The sequence below is a fragment of the Theropithecus gelada genome, chromosome 10 (genome assembly GCF_003255815.1).
Source record: "Theropithecus gelada isolate Dixy chromosome 10, Tgel_1.0, whole genome shotgun sequence".
NCBI classification, from domain to species: Eukaryota; Metazoa; Chordata; class Mammalia; order Primates; family Cercopithecidae; genus Theropithecus; species Theropithecus gelada.
The window spans coordinates 94,063,206-94,084,734 of NC_037678.1; the positions used below are offsets into that span (position 1 = coordinate 94,063,206).

At 43.7% G+C, this 21,529-nt stretch overlaps 1 long non-coding RNA gene across 2 annotated transcripts; it reads right to left on the bottom strand.

Annotated features, from left to right (window-relative positions):
- Positions 1-747: 747 nt before the first annotated feature.
- Positions 748-18,495, bottom strand: LOC112633600. 2 transcript variants are annotated; one of them, XR_003121554.1, is made up of 3 exons: positions 18,268-18,495; positions 17,579-17,738; positions 748-2,984 (listed from the first exon to the last, which is right to left on the bottom strand). It is a non-coding gene; the product is annotated as an uncharacterized LOC112633600 (long non-coding RNA). The 2 variants fall into 2 exon arrangements; XR_003121553.1 differs by lacking the exon at positions 748-2,984 and adding an exon at positions 16,519-16,749 and having other exon boundaries at positions 17,579-17,682.
- Positions 18,496-21,529: the final 3,034 nt, after the last annotated feature.

Consider the following 21,529-nt stretch of genomic DNA (forward strand, 5'->3'; position numbering starts at 1 on the left):
TCTAAAGTTTTGCATTCCACAAAACCCTCAGACCAGTATACAATTCAGCCACGGCTTTTGCTACTTTGCTACAAGGATTTTCTTTTAGTTCAGTTTCCGATACTTTGTTCCTCAGTTCCATCTGAGTCCTCATCAGAATGGCCTTTACCTTCCATATTTTGACCGATGTTTTGGTCACAAACACGTAAGTAATCTCTAAGAAGTTCCAGATTTCCCCTACAGCTATCCTTTTCTTCTGAGCCTTCATTAGAATTGCTCTTAACATTGCTGGGCGCGGTGGCTCATGCCTGTAATCCCAGCACTTTGGGAGGCTGAGGTGGGCAGATCATGAGGTCAGGAGACCAAGATCATCCTGGCTAACATAGTGAAACCCCATGTCTACTAAAAATACAAAAAATTAGCTGGGCTTGGTGGCGGGCGCCTGTAGTCACAGCTACTCAGGAGGCTGAGGCAGGAAAATGGTGTGAACCCAGGAGGTGGAGCTTGTAGTGAGCTGAGATTGTGCCATTGCACTCCAGCTTGGGGGAAAGAGCCAGACTCGGTCTCAAAAAAAATAAAAAAGAAACAAAAAAAAAAAAGAATCTCTCTTAACGTGTTATTCACAGTAATCTAGGCTTTTCCTAACCAGCTACTTCAAAATCCGTCCATACCTTTCACAGGTATTTTCAGCCTCTGTCCATTACTCAGTTTCAAAGCTGCTTCCACATTTTCAGGTATTTGTTATAGCAAAAACCTCACTTCTCGGTACCATTTTATTTCTTCATCTATTTGCTGCTACTGTAACAGAATACCACAGACTGAGTAACTTACAAAAAATAGGAGTTTATTTGGCTCATGGTTCTGGAGGCTGGAAAGTACAAGAGCATGGCATCAGCATCAGGTCTGGGTCATGCCATTGCAGAAGGCTCTGCGTAGCAAGGAAGTGTGCAAGACAGAGAGGGAAAATGGGGGCCAAATGCATCCTCTTATCAGGAGCCCACTCCCACAATAACTAATGCACTCCCATAATAACAGTATTAATCACCTTTTAAAGGTTTCACTTCTTAATATTGTCACAATGGCAATTAAATTTCAATGTGAGTTTTGGAGGGGACATTCAAACAATAGCAGGATCTGTTCTATCTCTAAACTCTTTGTACTGTCTTATGTTCTGGAAAAATATGTTAGAAAAATATATAAATATGCACTTATCTATGACAGGCAAACATACCTAGAAATTGATGCTGCATTATTTACAAATCTTTCAGTGAATATGTCAAATGTGTTCAGTTTAACTATAAGCTCCCAATAGGGAGACATTATGGTGTATTTTTCTTTTATGACTTGTAGATCTTAGCGTTGTCCCAGGAGTATAATATATCATAAACTAGTGTTTTTGAATGAATTTGTTTATTGGTTTTACATGGGAAATAACTTTGGCATACAATCACACCTCCTACCAAAACTCTGTATTAGCTGGATGTCACTGAATCCCCAAGTCTGGATGTGACATGATCCATGTGATGCTCTTATTATGGGGGAAATCATTTATTGGTGACAATCTGTGGGAAGCTGACCACATTTTTAGCCTCCCTTGCAGTTAGATGTGATCATGTGACTGATCCACCAATTAAATATGGGCACAGGGATGTACACTACTTTCTAGGCCTACTGCATAAAACTTTCTGATGCATCACCCTTTCTGTCTTCTTCTGTTGATTGGATTGACTCTCAGTGTGGCCATAGAATTTGCATGCTGAAGATGACTAAGCCACTGTGTGGAGTGTACTTTCTGTACCCAACCCCACCCTCCGTCACCTATCTTGATGGCTCATTTTGGACTTTACATGAGTGAGAAATAAACTTCATCACAGGGGCTAGTACTTGTCTTAATAAATAGATTGTGGGGACCCAAACGGCACAAGAGAGAAATCTTGCCCTCCTTTCCCAGAAACTAATTTAGAATGTTCAAAATAAACTTTTACTTTATATGACCCTCTAGGAATCTATGGCTTTTGTTAAGGACAGGTGGACAGCATCTCAGGATGTCAGAACTCTATATAGGATTATGTATTTATAAGCTCTTACTCATCATATACTCCAACTGTCTCATTTTCAACATTGAGGTGAAACTCCTATGTACATTTTTGTGGAAGCATTTTTAAATGATAGAAAGTCATTTATATATATGCAAATTCCTTTTAACTATGAAAATAATACTTTCAGAGAAACTTTACTTCTCAATTTTGTCAGCTGAGATTCAATTTTTAATCATCCCCACCTCAATTCATTTGAATTAGCAGACTCTTCCATTCCCTTTGACCTCAAATTCTCTGCAGGAACTGAAGGAGAAATCAGAGAGAGGATCTGAGTCTGAAGGGTGAGATTATATTAATTCCTATGGTCTTTGAAGCCCTAGCAAAATGCTCCTCCATAGATCCTACAGTTGATTTCAAAGCTTATGATCTGTTGGCTTTTTTTTCAAGAAGATTTGATGTAGCAGGTTTGTTTTTAGCTGGTGCCTGGGGACCTAACCCAGCCTCTAAAGGAATTAAATTACTAACTGATCCTTGAAGCACAGTGGAAACTTTGGACGAGATTGTCAATCAACAAACATGTCCTCTGCTCCTTAAATGAGTGAGGCAGAATCTGAGTCCTGAAGGAGCTTCAGAGGATGTCAGTCAAAGTGGTTAGGTGGTCAAGGATACTACAATTAAGTTGGAATATAGAAAGGCGTTGTGAAGGTGTCGTATCAGGCAGTTTTTGCTGGATAAGAAATCAACTCAAATATAGAGATTTAAAGTAAGAAACATTACTTATCTCTCAGGTCCCCTTGGTTATTGGACAGTGTTTCTGCTCTGTATCAGCTCAGCTGAAACTGGGTTATCTTAGATGGTCTCAGTCACATGCCTGGTGGTTAGCTTGATGTTATCTGAGCAATAGCCATGTGACTCTCTTCCTTCAGCAGGACAACCCAGTCTCATTTTCTTGGAGGCAGAAGTATCCTGAGCAGCAAAAGAGGCTAAGATCCAATGAACAAGCACTTTTCAAATCTTCACTGTGCCATATTTTCTAATGTCTCCTTAGCCAAAGCATTTGTCCAATCTGGATTTAAGAGGCATCAAATAGACTCCATCTCTTGATGGAAATTGAGTCAGATTGCAAACAGGTGTGGATATATGTTTGGGAGGAGCTTTGGGGCCACTTCTGCAAGCCGTTTATCACATATGCTAGGGGCTCAAGGAAGAGCTAGGGAGTCAAGGCAGGTCAGCAAGGAACATGAGCACTGCTTTGAATGGTGGTGAGATTTCAACAAAGAAGAATGGGTCGAAGTGACAGGCAGCCCAAGCAGAGGCAGCATGAGAGGAATGCTCTGGAGAAGAGAAAACTTTGAGCCTGGTAAAGGAATAACTACAGTGTCATTAGAGTGAAAGGATGGTATCAAGAAACCAGAGGAGCAAAACAGAAAGATGGGAAAATAGAAAATAAACGACCTCAATTGAATTTCAACATCAGCATAGGGATGTACAACAAATGCCATGCCTTACTTTGCATTCTGTTTGATATATAAAGTGTGTAAAAAAAGATTTTTTCCAGGATACCTACAACTTACCAAGATTGAACTATGAAAAAATAGATCAATAGACTAAATAGACCAATAATGACAAAAGGGACTGAATCAATAATAAAACATCTTCCATCAAAGAAAAGCCCAGGACCTGATGGCTTCACTGCTGAATTCCACCAAACATTTAAAGAAGAATTAATACCAACTTTTAAAAGCTAGGCCAAAAACTTGAACAAAATGAAATTATTTCAAACCAATTTTGTAAGGCAAGTATTACCCTGATAGCAAAACCAGACAAGGATACAACAACAACAAAATAAACTACAAGCCAATATCCCTGATGAAAATAGATGTAAAAATCCTCAACAAAATACTGGAAAACCAAATTCAATAGTATGACACAAAGATCACTCAGCAGGATCAAGTGGGATTCATCCTAGGAATGCAAGGATAGTTCAACATACTCAAATCAATAAACATAATACATCACATTAACAGAATGAAGGATAAAAACCATATGATTATTTCAATAGATGCAGCAAAAGTATTTGACAAAAATCAACATCCCCTTCATGATAAAAAAGAAAAGAAATTAGGTGTAGAAGGAATGTACCTCAACACAATAAAGGCTTTGTTATATATGAAAAACATACAGCTAACATCATTCTGGAAGGCAAAAAGTTGAAAGCTGTTTCTCTGAGATCAGGAACAAGACAAGGATGCCCACTTTTACCACTTTTATTCAACAAAGTACTGAGAGTACTAGACAGAGCAAATAGGCAAGAGAAATAAATAGAAAGTATCCAAGTCAAAAGGAATAAAGTTAAATTGTTCCTGCTTATTGATGACATGAGCTTATAGATAGAAAATCCTAAGCACTTCACTAAATAGCTATTAGAACTAATAAACTAATTCAGTAAAGTTGCAGTTTCCAAAAATCAACATACAAAAGTCAATAGCATTTCTGTGTGCTAATAGCAAACTATCTGAAAAAGAAGTATAGAAAACAATTCCATTTACAATAGCTACAAAAATACCTAGGAATAAATTTATGAAAGAGATGAAATGTCTCTGCAATAAAAACTATTAAACATTGGTGAAACAAATTTAAGAAGACAAAAATAAACGTAAAGGAGGTTCCATGTTCATGGATTAGAGGAATTAATATTGTTGAAATGTCTATACTACTAAAAATATTTATAGTTTTAATGCCATCTGTATCAAAGTATCAATGATATTCTTCACAGAAATACAAAAAAACAATTATAAAATTTACATAAAATCACAAAAACCCCCCAATAGCCAAAATAATCTTAAGCAAAACGAACAAAGCTGTAAGGCATCACACTACCTGACTTATAAGTACACTATAAAGCTATGATAACCAAATCAGCATGGTACTGGTACAAACTCAGACAGATGGACTAATGGAACACAAAAGAGAACACAGCAATAAATCTATACACTTACAACCAATTAATTTTAGACAAAGATGCCCAAGAACACACGATGGGAAAAGGACAGTCTGTTCAATAAGTAGTGTTGGTAAAACTGGGTGTCCAAAGTAGAAGAATGAAATTAGATTCTTATCTGTCATCATATATAAAATCAACAAAAATTAACTCAAGATGGATTAAAAACTTAAATGTAGGCTGGCGGGGTGGCTCAAGACTTTAATCCCAGCACTTTGAGAGGCCAAGGCAGGCAGATCATGAGGTCAAGAGATCAAGACCATCCTGGTCAAGATGGTGAAACCCCATCTCTGCTAAAAATACAAAAATTAGCTGAGTGTGGTGGTGTGCGTCTGTAGTCGCAGCTACTCAAGAGCTGAAGCAGGAGAATCTCTTGAACCCAGGAGGCAGAGGTTGCAGTGAGCCGAGATCGCGCCACTGCACTCCAGCCTGGTGACAGAGCAATACTCCATCTCAAAACAAACAAAACAAACAAATAAACAAAAATTTAAATGTAAGACCTAGAACTATAAAATTCCTAGAAGAAAACATAGAGGAAGTGCTTTATGACATTGATCTGAGCGAAGATTTTTTGGGAGAAGACCAACACAGAGAATAAAAGCAAACATAGACAAATGAGATCACATCAAACCTAAAAGCTTCTGCACAGCAAAGGAAACAATCAACAGAGTGAACACACAACCTACAGAATGGGAAAAAATATGGCAAACTATACATCTGACAAGAGGACAATATCTAAACTATATAAGAAACTCAAACAACTCAATAACAACAACAACAACAAAAATTTAAAAACCTAAATAACCCAAGTTAAAGAAGAGCAAAATACTTGAATAGGCATTTCTCAAAGGAAGACATACAAATGACCAACTGGTGTATGAAAAAATGCTCAACATCACTAATCACAGGGAAAATGTAAATTGAAACCAAAATAAGATATCATCTCACCCAGGTTAGAATGGCCACTATCAAAAAGACAATAAATAATAACTGCTGGTTAGGATGTGGAGAAAGGGGTAACCCTTTTATATTGCTGATGGGAATGTGCATTAGTGCAGTCGTAATATTAGTAGTTTTATTTTCAATTTTTTTTTTAAAGGAATCTCCTTATCTTTTACTACATTCCCCACCCTCAAAGCCCTGGTAGATGGTGGCCTCCACATTTCTTCATTCACTCTGCAGGTGGTGGCAGAGCAAGAGAAGCAAATGCCAGCCTCTCAACTTTCTGGAAGCTTTCAGGAAAAATGTGATTCCCCAGGGACAGAGGCACTGGGCGCTATGCTTCCTGCATACTCCAGTATTAACTCATGAGACTTTTTTTTTTTTTTTTAGAAGAGGGGTTTCTAAGTCCACTGAGTCAGGAATGATTTTGGGAATTAGATGGAACGGTGGCTTCCATTCCTAGAAAACTCAATATATGAATGACATTTTGCATCTTATTTTAGGGGGTTTTGGGGCCTCTGTCATAATACATCCTTAGACCAGGACAAGAACCCCTGGTTAAGACATCAAATTGTTGTCATTCATCAACTTCATGTATATGTGACAGAATGAGTTTTTCCATGCCACCATTGGCAGGAGGATTTTCCCTGCCCTTTTGATTTAGTTTTGTTTCTCAAATACGTAAAACATAGACATGATCTCAGAAATCATAATCATATACAAGGTACTCTCAGAGAAGTGTCACTTCCTCTAGTTCAGTGACGTTTGACAGAAGATGTAACGGTTTCCCCAAATCAAAATCTAGAACATTCCACTGCTCCAGAAAGTCCTTCACATGTGTGCCCAGCTAACCGCCTTCCCTGACCCTACCAGGGCAACCTCTGACTTAACTTTTATCAGGCTAGGTTAGTTTTGTCCAAACTTTACATAAATAGACTACCAGCTTGGGTTGACTGTAATCCACATCGATGTTTTCAGTTTTATTCTCATTGTTGGATGCTAATTGTCTTCAGTCATTTGATACCTTCACACTGTCTAACCAGGGCAAAACTCACGGACAGCAGGGACCTGGTTTTCTGCATCCACCAGCACTATGGGCAGAGCTGGTCCCTGTTTGTTGACAAATGGGCAGATGAGAATGTGTGATTGAGCCAAGCCTTCAGGGGGAGCGCTGCAGGCTGCCTGCATCCTACCTAGAACCAAGCTGCCATTCTCACGTGTTCCTTTCCTGTGTACAGGAAGGATTACCAACCCAGAGCAGAGAGAGGAATTAGCACATCCACAAGGCTTGGGCGGGGGGTACTGGAAAGGAAGGGATGACACTATCAGGGAGGGAGGCAGGAGGGCAAGGGTTGAAAAACTAACTGTTGGATACTATGGTCAGTACCCAGGTGATGGAATCCTTTGTGCCTCAAACTTCAGCATCATCAACGATCAGGCCATGTCTTCCCCATGCAGGCATAGGCCTGCCTTCCCCATGCAGACCACATTACTGGGAGAAATGGAAACAAGAGACTCCCTGACTTAGCTACTCCAGGCACAGCAAAAGGCAGGGTGAGACCCAGGGCTTCACCAAATAAAGTTTGTATGACATCCTGAAGCTGAAGGGTGAGGTGCAGACACCAGCCCCTATCAATTTTGCATCACCCACAGCGCAGGTGGCCCGCTCCTCACCCCACTGTTGATAAAAAGCTTGGAGAAACTTTTCTCTTTAGATACTGAATGAGTTCAGAGAAAAGGTCTCCTTATCTTGACATTTACGGAGTGGGTTCTTTAATGAAAACTCTAGGTCACTGCTTAATTAAGTACAAACTTACAGCCAACTGTTTTCTTTATGCTCTCACCATCACATAATTTTATCCAGTAAATGTTTTGCTGTGTACCACTAAAATATAAGAAGTCATCTTAAAAAATATAATAATATCGACTGGATAAAGAAAATGTGGCACAAATACACAATGGAATACCATGCAGCCATTAAAAAAAGAACAAAATCATATCCTCTGCAGCAATTTGGATGCAGCTGGAGGCCCTTTTCCTAATTAAATTAAGGCAGGAACAGAAAGCCAGTAGTTCTCATTTATAAGTGGAAACTAAACATTGAGTACTCATGGACATAAAGAAACAACAATAGATACTGGGCACTACTAGAGGTGAGGGGTAGGCAGGGGGTCAAAATTGAAAAAGCAACTATTAGATACCATGCTCAATACCCAGTTAATGGGATTATTTGTACCCCAACCTCAGCATCACGCAATATATCCAGGTAACAAACCTGCATATGTACCCCCTAAATCTAAAATAAAAATGGAAAAAAATACAATCACAATGCTATTACTGTATGTAAAATAATGAGCAACAGTTTCCTCGGTATCATCAAATAATCCAGTTCATGTTTATATTTCTAACTGCCTCATAAATATCATCATCTTTTTTTAGCAGTTTCTTTGAATTAGCAGCTAAATTACCTATTGCAATGAGTTGTTCTCAATCTCCTTTAACTGGTAGGTGTCCTCCCCGTCTCTTTCTCCCTTTCTTTCTCTTTGCCTCGCACTCCACTGCCCTGACCTTCTCCCTTTCTCCTTATCTTCCCATCTCCCTTCTTTGCAACGCATTTATTCAAGAAACCAGGTTGTATTTCCTGCAGGATGGATACTTTCCTAAACTCTGTGCAAGGAACAAATGAGCAAATGGGCCCAGATCTTCTATGCCTGCTTCAGCTGGTGAATTTCTGGGCACTTCCCCCTTTGAGGGTGAGCTAGAGAGTAGACAAGCCCACCAAATAAAAATCCCGAGAGTTTGCCTATGTTGCTGCTATCAAACCAGCAGGGCTGCGTGGATGAGGCCTTGGGCTTGGGGTACGATGAGGCCACCCATCCCTGGCTTTCTTATATGTGACCGTGTGTAGATGCCACTGAGCCATGGGTCTGGCCATGCTTCTTAGAATTATGTGGTCAGTAAGAAAGGGAGAGAATCTGCTTATTTGACATTTTTATGCACCACTTCTTTTGATAACTCAACAGTGTAAACAAAATCAAACAAAACCCAGCCATATTGTTATACATGTGAAGTAACTAAAGATTCTGTCTCCCTTTGCTGACTCTCCAGACAGCTGCAGAGTCTTGCACCTCTTACCTCCCTCCTCTCCTGATTTCTATTTGTGAGTCATGGGAAAGAATTTACACAGAAGATGACCAGACATTCTGTCCAGGGAGTGCTCACACAAGGGCACAGCTTGATCCAGCCTGTCCTGAAAACTTTTATGTCAGATTTAAGTGAATTTGAAGTAAGCACGGGGCCAGGAGGCTTGGACCAGCCCTAGAGAATGAACAATCTTCTTACAGAGTTGAGGGCAGGTTAGAATAAATCTGCCCAGAGACAGAAACAGAAGCCACATGTGGGAGGAAATATTGATGGTCAACATTGACAGGGAAGTAGGTTCTACCTTCCAGTTCTCAATAAATGCAAATGAAAGTACGAGGAGACACATTTCATAGTAAATAAAGTTCTAGGGGTAGGGTGGCAGGGTTAGAGATGCATGGTTGTGCTGTTTCGTAACAGAACACAAGATGGCACACCATCTGAATGCAAGCAAATTATAAAACATGGCAAGTAAATTGTAGCATTTTGGCTTTAAAATATTATTCAGCTATTTTATATAATTTAAAAAGAGCACTTTAACAAGGCAAAGGTGATTTCAAAATAACATTAGAAGGCAGAACTAATGTTTACATGTACAAAATGTCACATACAACGTATAAGCATTTATACGTAAAGCTGGCATAAAATTAGAAGTCAAAACATGTCTGTTGGGCCAATGAGCAAATACATTCTACATTTAGGCTGACAGTGAGGAAGGAAAACAGCATTTGTTGAACCCCTTCTTTGTGTCAGACAATTTTCCAGTGATGCCATTGAATCCCCGCACACCTATGAGTAGGATTTTACAGTATTTGCGTTCATCCTATAGTGGTTACATATTCTTAATAATAACATGATAATCCTTGTCATGGGTTGAATTATGTGCTCCCCAAATTCCTATGTTGATGTCCTAGCCCCTAGCACTTCAGAATGCTACCTTATGTGGCAATGGGCTATTTGCAATGTAGTTAATTAAGATGAGGTCCTATTAGAGTAATAGTACTCACGTAATGCGACTATGTCCTTATAAACAGGGGAGGCTGGGACACAGACACACACTCAGGGAGAGCGCCGTGTGAACATGAAGGCAGAGACTGGGTGATGTGTCTGCGAAGCCAGCAATGGAAAGGTTGCCTGCAAATCACCTGGAGTTGCAGAGAGGCGTGGAACAGTCTTCCCCACAGTCCTCGGAAGGAACCAGCCCTGACCACACCTTGATCTCAGACTTCCAGTGTCCAGAACCCTGGCACAGTCGGGTCTGCTGTTTCAGCTCCCCCAGGTTGTGGGACTTTGTTGCAGCAGCCCCAGGAAGTGAATGCAATAATGATCACAGAATGGCAGTGAGCGTTTAATGAGGCACCTGCTGCTCTAAGTGCATTAAAGGCACAGGGTGCAGGTCGTCCTCTTGGAGAGCTTGTGGGGAGGCCCTCTCACCCAGTCTAGGCATGTGGAACTCAGGCCTGGGGTGAAGTCACTTCCCCTCCAGCATGCAGCTCATTGGTGGTAGAGCTACGATTTGAACGTGGCTTCAGAAACTTATAGGAACATAAACATTCTTCAGATGCTTGGAAGGTGATGAGCTTATCAAGCGAGATAGGGGTTTAGAAGCATCCCCTGTTGCTGATACTGTGCTCCTCCCTGGCTGCGTTTCTCAGAAGGGGCTGGCCCATTAAAACTGAGGGCTGCCCATGTGGAGCTGGGGTTTCCGTTAAGCCCAGGGCTTTGCTGGGTCCCAAAACTGCCCACAATCCCCCTGTCCCCTTCACTTTAATGAAACTCCCAGGCTGATCCACCCCAAGGACAGTGGGCCACCACAGACAGGCAGAGTCTGAGTAGAGCAGTCAGCGGGCACAGGTTTGTCTGCCGTGATGCTGCCAAGGCTCCTTTGGATTCCTCTGTGCCGGTTCCTCCTCCCCCAGCATCACCAAGCCTTTTCTTGCTACACTTGGCTCTGTGACTCTGCTTCAGAGGATAGCCCTTAGGCTGCTGGAGCTGCTGACAATATAGTGACAAAGTGCAGATCATTGGTTTAGTGTCTGTTACTCTTGTTTAGCCACAGTCCCAGGTCTAGACAATGTCCAGGATAGTGGATTTGTTAGGAAGGAGAGAGGGTCTGGGCTGCCACCTCACTGCCCCCTGGTGTATTTATCAATGCTAAAATCGGGAGAAAAGATGATCAAGGCCACTCTGGACAGGGAAAGGAAGGGAGACCACCAACTGGACAGCCTCTCCAATGCCTGATGGGAGGAGGGTGCAGGGAGCTGTGGTGCCAGGTGACCAGCCCCATCCTGCATGGCCTGCATGAGAAGGAGCTGCTGTCCTATCACCTCTCCTAATGTTCTGCTTGTTCACCTCAACCTCCTTAAAGCCTTCAGGGGATACCTCTGTAAAATGGGTAAAGCCTGGGCTCCTTAGCTTTATCCTCAGGGACCTCTGTAATCTCCATGCTCTTTAATCCTTAGTTCCCACAGTTCTGTTTTCCATACCCTGTTTTCCCACTGTTTCCAGTTTCCATCCTATATAGCCCCTCCATCAGACTATTGCTTATTCAACAGCCTCTGGTATTGAAATTATCAGGAATAATGTATCAGTTAGCTTTAGCTGCATAACAAAACATCCTCATATCAATGGCATAATCCAGCAGTCATTTACTGTTGCTCATGTGCCTGTGTGTTCTCTGGGTTCAGCTGATCAGGGCTGGGCTTTGCCAGGCAGTTCTGCTCCATGCTGCCTTGGCCCAGGTGGTTCTGCTCTCAGTGCTGGTCTGTGGGTGGGCAAGGGGTGCTCAGCTCCACCAGTGCTTGTTTTGAGCCAAGGCTGCAGGCACAGTAGTGACCCAGGAGGACTTCTTCTCATGTCATTGGAAGAAAAATAAGAGGGAATGTGGAAACATACAAGGCTTCTTGATTCCTAGGCTCAAAACCGGAAAACAGTCCCTTCTTCTACAGGCTATTGGTGAAACAAAGTTGAATGCTCCAGCCCAAAGCAAAGGGGCAAGAAAATAGTTCACACGCACCTTACCTTGGCAAGGATGTGGATGCAGGAGAGATGAAGATTTATGGCAAATAATGCCTCCTACCACAAGTGGTGAGGATGATAACAATAGCAAACAGCACAGTAGTAGCAGAGGCAATCACACGTACTGTAAAGTACTTACCAAGTGTTAGTCCCAAATTACAGGATTTTCAGCAGTGTTGGTTCTTATTGTTGCCCTGTGGGAGAGGACCTGAGGCTCCTAATGGTTCCTAACCTCCCCTAAGGTCGCACAGTTTTTAATAACAGAATCTTGAACTGAGCTGAAGATTTGTCTTTGTGGATCTGAGCCCAGAATTTGGAAGCTGCAGTTTGACTCCAAAGTCCAATTCATGTCAAAATCTAACCTATCCTTCAAAGTCTCCCTCAATGTTGGCTTCCTCATGAGCCATTTCTCAATTCAGTACAGGTTGAATTTGCAGATCTCAAAATTTGATCTCTGAAATGCTCCCTATTGAAGGCCAACATGATGCCTAAAACAAATGCTCATTGGATTTGGGATTTTGGAGTTTGGATTTTGGGATTTGCAACACACAACCAGTAAGTATATTCCAAAATGTGAAATCTGAAACACTTCTGGTCCCAAGTATTTCAGATAAGGGATACTTCTGAATTATATTATGCCTGCATACTCGATTAATGAAATTGTGGACATAAATCTTTGCTGTGTTCTGCCACTGTTGGATATTTTAATGGAGTTCGGTCTAATAGAATTTCGCAACAGGCAAATGTGTAATAAACCCAGCTCTACACACACAAATGCAATACTGAAAGACCAAGAGGGATTCCATTGCTTTTCACATCTGATGTTATTTGTTAAACGAAGAAGTCCTTTTCTTGAGATCAGAACATGTTAATGATTTGCATTGTCCCAACCTTGGAAGTAAAAATCTTGGAATTGCTAAGCATGAATGTGCTTATCTAGGGTCACTGAGCAACCACCAGAAGCCCCAAACAGTGTTGACATTCGGCAAAGGCCGGGTATCCCAGACTCGGTCACCTGAAATGGAAAATACTTTCTCACCAGCAAAAGTATAGGTGACTCTTGGTTAAACAAGATTCAAGTCACACCTTTGTGAGAGGAATAGCACAGCCAAAATTTAGGGGGCCCACCTGGTGATTCTGAACATTTTATTTGGACAAGTTGCATACTTTTTAAACGTAGGCTCTTGAAAAATTCCTTTAGAAATGTCAAGGTGACTGGTGTATTAAAAAAGTGAGCCAGAGCAAACAACGGTGACATTCTTTTAATTCTTTCCCTGCTGGGTCATTTTCTCCTTGCTGTCAGCTCTGCGTACGGCCATCCTCCATAATGGACCCTCGACCTGCTCAGAGGTTCACACTTGAGGGAAATGGCAAAGCAGAGGAAATTTTGACCCAGAGTCCCCTTCACCTCTTTCCACCAAAGCTCCAGCTGATGCTCAAACTTAAAGCTAGAAAGTGAGAGAACCAAATCATGCTGGCAAGTTTTCTCCGCTACATCTTCCAAAAACATGGTTATAAGAACAGGAGTCGCCAAAGGTGTTGTTCCCGGCATCGTTCATCATCCACTGGGGAAGAAGCTCCGTCTCGGGAACCCTGAGCTGCCTCTAATTATCTATCACACTGCCAGCTCTGTCTCTCCCCATGGCCCATCACATTGCCAGCTTTGCAATTTTGTTTCCTGAATAAGAAGCTTCACATTTAGTTTTTAGATTTGAAATCTGGCTTGGGGATTTTTTTTTTTTTAAATGAGAATGCCTGTGCATCATATCGGTAAAGCTGATGATATGACTATATTCTATCAGACTGAATCATATGTTAATATATTTGCCTCTATGTTTGACCTACAGAAATAATAATTCCATGTGGTTTTACCCGTAGAATTGTTTGCTTCCATGACCCCAAAGATGAACACAAGCACAAAAACAAAACCAAAATTTACAGACATAGGTGAATTTTGAAAAAGAATATACTTCCTGGACAAATTAATAACCTAATTTCTACACATTAAATATTATTTCCCACTCACATAACAAAGTCAGCAAACTGTTTCTTTGGTAAACAACTGGCTTTGTAGATGTTATAAAATCATTTTTAGGAAAAAAATGAAACTATGAAACTATGGTAGAAAATCAGAATGCAGACTAGTCAACATTCCTTGAACGATGAATGTGAAGTAAAAGTTTTACAAGTGGCAACCTAAGCATCTAAGAAAAAACACTTACTGCTTAAGCAAGAAACCTGTTGCATGGAAAACCCACCTTCCTGTGTACTGATAGGACAAAATGTATTGTACTCTTAGGGATCCCCAAGTTCAAATGAGAATCTCAAAAATTTCCATTTCCATTTTCCTGAAGACATGGCACACACTGGCTAGCAATGCTGCCCAACAGCAGAACTGCCCGGTTGCAAAGGTCTTTATGTCTTTGTTACCAAGCTGGCCAGGAGCCACCTATGTGGAGAAGCCTTATAATGCATCAACAAGAGGGAAGCAGCAAGAACTGAATCACAGTGGCTTATCAATTCCCAAGTGGCTGGTAGCAGCTAAGATGCTACCCTTTTTCTGAGCCAACAGCTTTCTCAGGCTGTATACGTGCCACCTTGCAACTGGCCTCTTGCAACACAGAGAATATGAAAGAAAATTTTTATCATTCTGTGGTAGTTTTTGCTTTCTGGAGTATTCTGTTCTGTAATGCACAATTAGAAGTGATTTCTCCATCAACATAATGAAACTGTAGTTAAAATGAGTTCACTATTTTCAGAAAAATTACTGAAAATGTGAGGATGATGTCACCAAAGCCATTCCATCAGGAAAGCACGCAGCCAAGACATCTTTCTACTATTCAACATGATGATTTAGTTTCACCCAAAACACCATCGATCATGTTAAACTAATGCTGATAATTTGAATTTGTTGGTTTTATAGGGTTTAAAAAATGTGCAAAGATGTATGCTGCTGTTGGTTAAGAGTTACATTCACTAGGTGTTTCTTCCTGGAGCTGTATAGGTTTATGAGATATGTTGATAATTCTCTGATATCTTTTTCCTTACAAGGAGTTGATACTTTCTCAGGTTTGATGAGGACCCATGTAGCATTACAAGTCAGAATCCACCTCTGGCTACCCACTGCTGAGTCTTAACACTGCAGTTGGCTGGATCGGGGCAATTCGTACAACTTGTCACAGAACAGAACCAGGATTCTTCCCTAGCAGTGAATAGACAGGGACTGTGTGGGGGCACCAGAAGCAGCTAAGCAGGCACTCTAGACAGACCTTCCCATCTCTGCACAGGGCAAAGTGGGTCCCAGTCAGCTGCTGCCTTCCCGGGCGTGCACCAGCACATGCACATGCAGTGCAAGCTTCTGCAGGTTGATGTAGTGTGATGTGAGAAAGTATCATTCACACGTTTCATGTCGTCTACTTTCAGAGTTGGGCAGAGAAACCATGTCCCCCGTGTGGACTGCCTGCAGGCTCTCTGGGACAGACCCAGAGGAGAGAAGCCAGCCCATTCCCCGTGTGCCTGCCTAGGCTCTGTTTCCCAGACACTCATTAGAGCCTGACCCATTCTGACATATTCCACTTAGAAACACCTTATCAATAAAAGCCAAATGCTTTATATCTTTGGCCACGTAGGAATCCCACACTGGGGACACGGTCCACGTTTAGTGGGCAATGCTTTTGGCCAGATGAGGGGCAACTAAAACTTCAGTACAAGTTTGGGGTAAAGTGCTGCATTCGCTCAGGGACTGGCAAACTGTGGACAGGAGGCCAAATCTAGGCCACTGCCCGCCTTTAATAAACAAAGTTTTATTGGTACACAGCCACTCCCATTTGTTTTCATTTTGTCCATGACTGCTTTTGTGCTGCAATGACAGAGTTGAGTAGTTGTGACAGAGACCATATGGCCTGCAGGGTCTAAGCTATTTATTCTCCAGCCTTTTACAGAAAAAGTTTGCCAACCCCTGCATAGGAATAAAAGGAAAATAAGCTCCTTTCAAGGAACCCCTCGAAGGGTCCGGACACAATGCCAGCTCGTGGTTGTTTTCCATTCCTGCTCTGACTCCCAGGCTGCAATGCAGTCAAAGCCCTTTGAGCTCCCCTTGCTAAATAACTTTAACCTTTGTGAACCAAGCAGCCATCCTTCTTTTGCAGAAGGAATGACAACAACCATTTTTCCTTGCAGGTTACGGGATGGTTAGCCATGTGGGCGCCGGGTCTAGACAGCCGGGTTTGAATCCCTCCTCACCCATTGAGCCCTCTGTGCCTTGGTTTACCTTTATGTAAGATGCAGGTAAGAAAAGCATGTGTCCTGTAAGGCTTTTATGGAAATGAAATGAGATGCTAAGAACAAAGTGTTTAACTTGGACGCCTCATCCTACACGATCAATAGAGAGAGGGATTGTGGAGTTAGAGGGTATCTTGAGAGGGCATCATCACTGCTGTCTTTCTGAGGAGTAAACTGAGGTCCAGTGAGGAAAAGCAACTCTGCTCCCACCCTCCATAGATATTGGGGCAGGTCTAGGAGGCAGAGGCTCCAATGGTAAGGGCTGCTAATATTTTTTGAGCTCCTCTGGGAGATGGGCCTGGGCTCCACACTTGACTAGTCGTGCCTCATTTAGCGTTTGTGGCCGCCCTGTGAAATAAGCGTTTTGTTTACCCCGGCTTTACAGACAGGGAAGAAGTGATGGTGCTGGAACTCACACCTGCCCCGGGTGAGCTTGCAGGAGCTCATGGCCAAGCCCTGGCTGCCTCTCCACACAGCTGCACCCACAAACGCACTTGGGAGAAATACAACATTTTGGGTTCCAGGACTTGAAGGGGTCAGGAGAATTCAACTAGAAAATGCCTCAAATACCAAATTCTCCATCTCAGTGAAACTGGAACCTTTCTGGCCACCCCTCGTCTCCTGGGTACGGCATTGCAATGGGTCCATCTAGTGGACAAAGGCAAGAATGTCCACCAGTCAGGCCTCTGAAAAGCAAATGAGCCAACAAGCCCTCCTGTCGCTCAGCAGGCAGCCTGGCCAGTCACCGGCCTTAAGGAGGACCTGGCAAGGGACATGTCCATGAATGTGCAAAGGAAGGGGGACACTGGCAGCGGCCAACTCTCCCTCCTCATCTTTTCAGAGCCCTGTACCCCAGTTCCACAGGAAGCAACATTGCCCCCTAGGGGACATTTAACAGTGTCTGGGGACATTTCTGGTTGTCACAACTGGGGGATCTTTCTGGTGTCTAGTGGGTAGAGGCCAGGAATGCTTCTTACCACTCTACAGTGACACGACAGCCCCCATGGCAAAGAGTGAGCCTCGAATGCCAACAGCGCCGCCCAGCACTGGAAACCCTGAGGTGCCCTCCTTCCAAATGGAAGCGGGCAGGCCTGGGGATTCCATGAGGCCGTGCGTGCTCAGAGCCCTTGCATGTGCATTCCTGCCTAGACCACTCTCCCCATCCCCACTCTCTTACCTCGTCCTCTTCCTTCACCTCTCAGCCCACTTATCTCCTGTTCAGGGGAGCGCATCTGCTCACGTCTACCTCTTTGTCTGGGTTTTATCTCCCCACATGCAGGCCTAAGACAAGGATTTGGAGTCAGGCAGTTTATCTGAGAGAGGATTCCAGGAATCACCTGTAAGGGCACAAGGAAGAGGGACCAGAAGTGTGGAGGTGGGGGCATGGAAGGGTGAGTTGATGGGCAGCCATCGCTGTGAGCAGCCGAGGTGTGGTCTCTGAGGGAGGGGGGTGGGGGCATGAGGACTCAGAACTGTCCCCTCGGCCGGGCGCGGTGGCTCAAGCCTGTAATCCCAGCACTTTGGGAGGCCGAGACGGGCGGATCACGAGTTCAGGAGATCGAGACCATCCTGGCTAACACAGTGAAACCCCGTCTCTACTAAAAAATACAAAAAAAATTAGCCGGGCGAGGTGGCGGGCGCCTGTACTCCCAGCTACTCGGGAGGCTGAGGCAGGAGAATGGCGTGAACCCGGGAGGCGGGGCTTGCAGTGAGCTGAGATCCGGCCACTGCACTCCAGCCTGGGCAACAGACCCAGACTCCGTCTCAAAAAAAAAAAAAAAAAAAAAGATCTGTCCCCTCCAGGAGAAGGAAGCCCAGGTGTTTATCCTCCAGCTCTCTGGCTGTTCCTGCACACTAGCTACTTACATTGCAGCTACCTGTGCACTGATAGAGGAACTGATGCCTGTCCGGTCTGCACACATCTCTCCATTGTGAAGGGCATTCAAGCTTGTCCTCTCTCACCCTGGTCCTCAGAGGCTAATGGGTCACTTTCCCGAATAGAAGCTCCAGAGACCAGGAACAGAGGACTGGTATAGTGATGAGTCTACACAACAGGAGGCTGGACCCACCTAGTGCAAGGATTCAGGAACTGTGACATCACCCTGGAGGCAATGCTAGCTCCCCATGGTCCACGGTTACATTGTTAAGGCTATGGAAACCTGATGGTTTGAGGGCAGACCACCAAGAAAATTGTTACATCATATCCCCAGCTAGACCAGGCTTAGTTTGCTTAGTAAGAAAGGCAATATTTTTGTTGAATTTCACATTTTCTACCAAGTAATGAATTAACCTTTTTGAAATCACAAAGGAGATCACAGCAGGAAAATGAAGCCATATCCTGTACACGCTGGCTACCACATATGAACCATCAGAGAGATGGAGGGCAATGCCAGGAGGAAGGATGGGAGGAGGGAATATAAGAACATTCAGTACTAATGGATTCCAAACCCCATGTGATAACCAGCCGGTCCTGGACCAGTTTATCTTCTTGGTGTGGACTGAGGAAGTTAGTTCTGACTTCACCAGCTGGATTGGAGGGCACCTGTGCCATCCCTTGTCCTGTTGCTGTGGGGAACTTCTTCCAGCTTTTAGACATGCAGGACTAAATGTGAATACCATCTATACGCAAGTGACTGAGGAAATGCTGTGAAGAAGCTTACAATTCTCCATCATCAGCGATATAAGTACACTTTGATTAATCAGGTAAACTGCCTACAATCGGGTAGTCTTGCTGAGGATGAAGAACTTTATATGGATTTGGGGTAATAGGACTAAAGCCCTTAGCATCACTTGTTTGGATTTTCTTGTTTCATGAGTAGTTGATAATTCAGCAAAGGTTTCTTAAGCACCTAATCTGACCATAGCACTGATGGCTAACTTCGGGGAATACAGCAGAAATGACAGCTAAATGGCACATAGGGTACCACTCCCCAGCTGTGCCTATGTGCTGCAGTGAAGGGAACTACATTTCCCAGGAGCCCTTGCTTCCTGGTAGACTCAGCCAATGGGAGTCACTGGCAGGAGATTGGCTGCTGGGAAGAGGAGAGAAGCCTGGATGTGCCTGCCCCTTCTTCCTGTTTCACATGACATCTCCAGCCCTGGCTAGGCTTCATCCGTGAGTTCACCTCCAGCACAAGGCAGTCCCTCTCTGTGCTCCCGTTGTGCCTGGCTGGGAGGGCACAGAGACGTTGGGCTCAGAGAGCCCCACATGCATTCTCCTTTTGCCCCTCTGGCCTAGGGGTGGGATCAGTTTCCTGGGGTTGCTCATACCTGGATTTTTGTCACTGCTTCTTGTTTAACTCCTCAACTCTTCATTCACCTGTGCCACGAACCGCCATATTAAATTCTCTCTGCTTGAAATACCTAATGTGGTTTCTGGGATTTTGGAGATCTTGCCTACTTCTTCAAACATATTCCATATCCCTTTCCCTCCTGCACGAGGCGTCCCACTCCCTGGTATCCTTGGTGTTCTAAGACTCCCGCCTCTTTCTTACCCCAGGGCCTTTGCACTTGCTTTCCTTCTGCATTAAATGGTCCCTCCCTGGAGCTCCCCGTGGCTACCACTTTCTCATCCCTCAAATTTTATGTTGCCCTCTCAGGTAACATGGGAAGAAAAAGCAAATGTTACTTTATCAGAGGCTCTCATTGACAATCATAGCTAATGCAGCCCACTCACCCCACCCTCACTGCAATTTACTTGACTTTCTATCATGTTGTCCTGTTTCTTCCTTTCACACCGTGTATCCCAATCTGCAATGATTTCATTTATTTGTTTGCATAATTTGAACTCATGACAAGGTCAAACTTAAGGTGGTTTTAAAATATGTTTCTTTATCATTTTTGGAGCTAAATTTTGGGCAAGGGGACATGGGTGTTAGAGTTTGCAAATTCATCCTCTTCCAGTGGATGTGCCCTTGCTCACTGTCACTCATCCTCCTGAATGGGGTCAGGGTCTGTTTTAAATGGTAGGTGGCATTTTTCTGCTGTTAAGCACATGATTTTCTCTGCATCAGAATCCTGGGCAGTCACTGTCTGGGTGGCAGTGGGCACCCTCTTCTGTCAGTGCTTCGAGGGTGACAAGCATCTCATTGCAAAACATAGACATGATTCTTGTCACTTTATTACATGTTGATCAAACCCCTAAGATAATATGTTGGTGCCCCATCCTGTATCCCCTCAGCCTACCTGTGTTCATCTTCAGCCATGAGGGGCAGATCACTGTAAATTGACAACTTCCCATTCAAGCCCTTCTCTCTACCTGAGGGCTTCCCCATCACAGGAGCCTGCTTCACTGTGAACGTACTTACCTGGAAAGGGGAGCACAGGCAAGACCCCTAGCCCAGAGATTTGAGTCTGTTTGCCCACACGGGTAACCTGCCCTTGACACCTCCTATATCTTCTTCCTTGCCTCCTCCATTCATTTCCCTACTCCCTCATTTGGGTTTCCTGGGACCACCTTCTATATAAGCTGCCTGCACCCAAGCCCTTGTCTCTGGATCCACTTTGGGAAGATCCACACCAAGCAGAACCCAATTCCCTTTTTCTTAGCAGCTCTTCCTCTTTGTGCCACATCAAGATTCACTTCTGTGAAAAAAGCCTGTGTGGGCATGGGGGCTTAAGCCTGCCAAAGTCTGAGAAACCACATGAACCCCACCTGGGAATTGTCCCCCTTGGCAGTTGGAGACGTAGGCATTTTGTCTTCTACCCCTGTCCCTACCCATGCCCACCTCGAGCCCTCCCTGCCCCCTTGGCCATTTACCTTCCCTGCTAGCCTTTGCTCACCGTCTTCCTCACCAGGATGGAGAACTGACCCCTGGCAAGCTTGCCCCATGTCTGCATCTTTAAAGTTGCCTTCTCCAAGCATATGCTCGGCTGCCAGCAGCGTCACCTAGGAGCTGGAAGTGCAAATGCTTAGGCCCTGCCCCAGACCTGCTAAACCCTTGTGTGCCCACAGCCCTCCAGGGGACTCCAGGGCTTGCTGCAGCCCTAGATGCACTGCTCTAAAGCCATACTGATTAGCATTAGATGTGTAGTTCACAACAGCTTGTTCTGCTTCTAACCACTGGTCAGGGGGTTTGGGATCTGATTATGTAGCAGCATATGATGACTCATTAATGATGAGAGATGT